This window comes from Arachis hypogaea, chromosome 13, assembly GCF_003086295.3.
Source record: "Arachis hypogaea cultivar Tifrunner chromosome 13, arahy.Tifrunner.gnm2.J5K5, whole genome shotgun sequence".
NCBI lineage: Eukaryota > Viridiplantae > Streptophyta > Magnoliopsida > Fabales > Fabaceae > Arachis > Arachis hypogaea.
The window spans coordinates 21,259,889-21,264,758 of NC_092048.1; the positions used below are offsets into that span (position 1 = coordinate 21,259,889).

The 4,870-nt window shown below is 34.9% G+C and overlaps 1 non-coding gene across 1 annotated transcript; it reads left to right on the top strand.

The window, feature by feature from the left end:
• The first annotated feature begins 990 nt into the window (after positions 1-990).
• On the top strand, positions 991-1,096 carry LOC112739469 (small nucleolar RNA R71). Its single transcript, XR_003170404.1, has one exon. It is a non-coding gene; the product is annotated as a small nucleolar RNA R71 (small nucleolar RNA).
• The last annotated feature ends 3,774 nt before the right edge of the window (positions 1,097-4,870 follow it).

Below are 4,870 nucleotides of genomic sequence, written 5' to 3' on the forward strand. Positions count from 1 at the left end.
GCATTTTAGACTTGTACTCAGGAGCCTTTGGCAATATAGGATAAGTGTCAAGAGAGCCTGGGAATGGGTTGTCCGCACGCTTTGGAGGGACGTGCTCTACTTCTTCCTGCTTCTCCTCTAGAGCTTCTTTCTCAACTGGCTCCTCATTAACTTGTGCTTCCGTACTTGCCACTTGTCCACTTATCAAGGTAATAGCCTTGCATTCCTCTCTTGGATTTGGGTGTGTTACCAGGAAGGCTATTAGTGGTCCTCTGATCAATTTCATTAACTTTTGTGGCTAATTGACCCATCTGAATCTCCAAGTTCTTGATTGATGCTTTAGTTTTCTGTCTAAAACTTGCCAATATTGCTTCCAAATCATTGTTCTGCTGAGGCTGAGAAGTTGCTTGCTGAGATGACTGAAACTGGTGGTTATCAAAATTATTCTGTTGAAAACCACACTGAGAATTATTATTAAAATTTTATGGCCTCTAAGGTTGCTATCTCCACCTAAAATTTGGGTGATTTCTCCACCCTTGATTGTAGGTCTTAGAATAGGGATCATTATTGGGATTTCTAGGAGCACTCCCCATGTAATTGACCTATTTAGAAGAAGATTGAGCATAATCATGATTTTCATTTTGCATAAAATTGCCTGTCATGTCATAAGAGACTTCTTGGGGGGCATTCTGAGTGTTGACAGCTGAACTTTGCATTCCACTCAACCGTTGAGTAATCATATCTATTTTTTGAGACAAAAGCTTGTTCTGAGCAAGAAGAGCATTAACAGCTTCCACTTCCAACACGCCTCTCTTCTGAGAGGTCTCAGAGTGTAACGAATTCCTGTTGGAGGAATATAAGTATTAGTTGTTAGCAACCAACTCAATAAGCTCAATAGTCTCCTCTGGTGTCTTCTTCATGTGCAAAGAACTACCTGCAGAATTATCCAAGCGCATCTTGGACATCTCACATAAGCCCTCATAAAAGATATCCAGCTGAGTCCATCTAGAGAACATATCTGGAGGGCATTGCCTAGTCAGTAGCTTAAATCTCTCACAATCTTCATAAAAGGTCTCACCATCTTTTTGTCTAAAAGTCTGAACGTCCACCCTTAGCTTAGTAAGCTTTTGAGGTGGGAAAAATTTAGTCAGAAAGCCAGTGACAACCTTGTCCCAAGTATCCAGACTCTCCTTGGGTTAAGAATTTAACCACAGCTTTGCTCTATCCCTCACAGCAAATGGGAAGAGCATAAGTTTGTACACCTCAGGATTCACTCCATTGGTCTTTACAGTATCACAAATATGCAAAAAATCAGAAATAAACTGATTTGGGTCTTCCTAAGGGAGTCCATGATGCTGACAATTTTGTTGCACAAGAGTAACTAGCTGTGGCTTCAGTTCAAAATTATTTGCAATTATTGGAGGCACCACAATACTTTTGCCATAAAGATCTGCATTAGGAGCAGTGTAAGAGCCAAGCACTCTTCTAGGTTGCTCATTCCCAACTGGATTTGTCACATTGGCATTAATAGCATTATTATGATCCATAGTGGACTCTGCAGCTTTGTAAAGTCTTGCTTGTTGCAAACGCCGCCTCAAAATCCATTCAGGTTCAGGATCAAAGTCTAACAGATGTTCCTTGTCCCTGTTCCTGCTCATAAATAGACAGAAGACAAGAAAAGATGGGATTCTCTACGTCAGAATGCAGAGAATTCCCAATAAAGTAACCTGTGTAAAATAATAAAATAAAAATACTAATTAAATCAAATAAATAAAATTTGAAATTACTTGTAAAATTAAGACAAAAAGATTCGAAATTAGGGAGCTAAATAAATAAGAAAAATTAAAATAAAAATAACTAGAAAACACCAAACTTAATTTTAGAAATTAAGAAAAAATAATATAAGATGCATTTTTTTTAAAATTAAAGATAAAAAAAACTAATAAAATATAGAAAGTTAAAAAAACTAATGAAAAAAAACAAAACAAAACAAAAATAAAAAAATGAAAAATAAAAAAAAAATAAAAAAAGAACGGACGAGATTTAAATAAAAAAATTAAAAGGAAGTAAAAAAAGAAAACAGGGGACAGGGGGATGGGAAACGAAAGGCAAGGAGAAAAAAATAAAGGAAACAAAAGAAATTAAAAAAAATTAATAATAATAAAAAATTAATTTAAAGAAAAATTATCTAATCTAAGCAATCAAACAATGAATAGTTGTCAATTACAGTCAATTCCCGGCAACGGTGTTAAAAACTTGGTGCGAAATTTATAACCCATAAACTAACCGGCAAGTGCACCGGGTCGTACCAAGTAGTACCTCAGGTGAATGAGGGTCGATCCCACGAGGATTGATGGATTAAGCAACAATGGTTGAGTGATTGGCTTAGTCAGACAAACAGAAAATGGTGTTTTGAAAGTTTAATTGCATTAAACAGTAAATCAGAGAATCAGAAAAGCAAGCAGTAAACAAATTGTGAATAATATATTGAGAAACAGTTAAGACTTCAGAGATATCTATTTTCCGGATTGACTTTTATTACTAACCATTTTAATCATGCAAGATTTATTTCATGGCAAACTATATGTGACTAAACCCTAATTCCTTAGACCTTTTTAGTCTCCTCTAAAATTCATCAACCGCCAATTCCTTGGTTACTTAATTCCAATTAGAGGGTGAAGTTCAATTCTAGTTTATATGCCACAAAAATTCTAATTACCCAAATATAAGAGGATTATATGTCATGTATCCCTTTAAGTCCAGATAATTAGAAATTTAGGAGAATATGTTTTCAAGCTGTTGTTCAAGTAAAGAGCTTTTTCAAGTTATACAAGAACTCAATTAGAACAAGGGTCATACTTCCGTTCCACCCAAATTCATAAAATAAAGAACAAAAATAATTCTTGAATAATAAATCAGTACATGAATTAAAATAGAAAAATAATAGTATAAATCCATCCAATAGACAGAGCTCCTAACCTTAACAATGGAGGTTTAGTTGCTCATGGTTCAGAGAAAATAAGGATTCTGAAAAACTGTAAATTGTAGAATGAGGTAGAAGAGAAGAGAGCCCGAAAAAATAATTCTTTTTCCTTTTATATCTAATCCTAATTAATGTAAAATATATTTTCTAAAACTAAAATAATATCTTTTCTTAATTGTAAATAAAATAAAAGTTAAATCAAAATTAATTTGATTGATCCGTGCAGGGCTTGAGGAGCGTGGGGACCATTGGATTCATTAAGCTCCACGCTGAACTTGGCTTTTTCCAAGTTCAACGTGGAGAAGGCAGAGTGGTCTTTAGTGTGTTCCTTTGAATCTACGCTGAACTTGGCTTTTTCCAAGTTCAACGTGGAGAAGGCAGCGTGTGCTTCCCTGGGAGTTCTCAAATCCTCGCTGAACTTGGCAGGAACCAAGTTCAACGTGGAGGATGTAGAGGTCGCTGGAGAAGAAATGTGCACTATTATATATCGTTGGAAAGACCTAGAAGTTAGCTTTCCAATGCCGCTGAAATCACGTCAATTGGACCTCTGTAGCTCAAGTTATTTTTGTTTGAGTGCAGGGAGGTCAGGATTAACAGCATCATTTGCTTTCTTCCTTTCTACTACAAAACTCCGTCAAATCCCTCGAAATACTACCTGAAATAAATAGAATTATGCACAAATCAAACTAACATCCATAGTGGCTAAAAGATATTTAAATTTTGATTAAACTTAGCAATTCAAGTGCAAATTCACAAGGAAAAGATAGATATGATGCTCACGCATCAGTAACCCATATGTAAAAATCTGGGTAAATGATAAATAATTAATAAATAGGTTAAATGAGAGCAAAAAAATTATGAATTTAATATTTATAATTAAAAAAATGACAGTGAGAATTTAATTTAGAAAATAAAATTTGAGTGCAAAAATATAATCAATTATGAAAAAAATGCAATTGGCATTAGAATTAGCTGTACCGGTTTAAGTCTGTTTAGTACTGCGTGTGAGGAAATTAAAACTGTAGAAATGACGAGAAAAATATTTAGAATAGAAAACCCATCACTTATCTTAAAGGTTTTGGCCCAAGATAGGGCCAACAGACCAAAAATTATCAAACGGGCCTATGTTGGGCCCAAGTCCATGATACATAAGCTCATAACTTAGCATTTTAGTACCCAATACCCTCTAATTTGAGAGAGAGCAGATGAAAGAGAAAGAGAGGGAGAATAAAGAGTTCCCTAGAGTTACTATGCACCCATCACACAAAAATCCACATAACTTTTGTTCTGGAACTCCGATTGACGAGCCGTTTGCGATCATGCATCGCTCTCCTCATCCTCTTCAATTCTATTTAATTAGTTTGGTAAGTAACTCAAAATCCTAGCTCAATTTTCTCATTCAAGTCTGAATTCACAATTTGAACTTGGGTATTGAGAATTTTTGGTGAATTTAAAGTTATAGGAGTTCTCTAACTTGTGTTCTTGGTGGGTTCCATCTTATTTTTGAGTAGGCTGAGGTAAGGAGGCTTAATATCTTTAATTATCCTTAATCTTAAGTAAAACCCTGGTGTGAATGTTAAATTGATTTTTGTGATTAGATTATATGGATTTCTTGGCTTGTTGAGTTGATTTGGTGAATGTTGGAGTTGCCCAGAGGAAAGCCAAGTATTGGAGGAACCACCGTCTAGAGATACGGGTTTTGATTTTGGGTAGGCAGTATGTAATATTATGTGAATGCCTAGGTTAATTGCCCCTAGGATAGGATTGAATGGAAAATAGTGTATGTTGATGATGAATTATATGTTAGTATGATTTTGAGCATTGAATACTTGGTGTGTAATATGTGTTAGTTTGAATAAAGTCGGATATGAGATTGTGGATTTATTGCCTATTATGGCAATGTGTGTG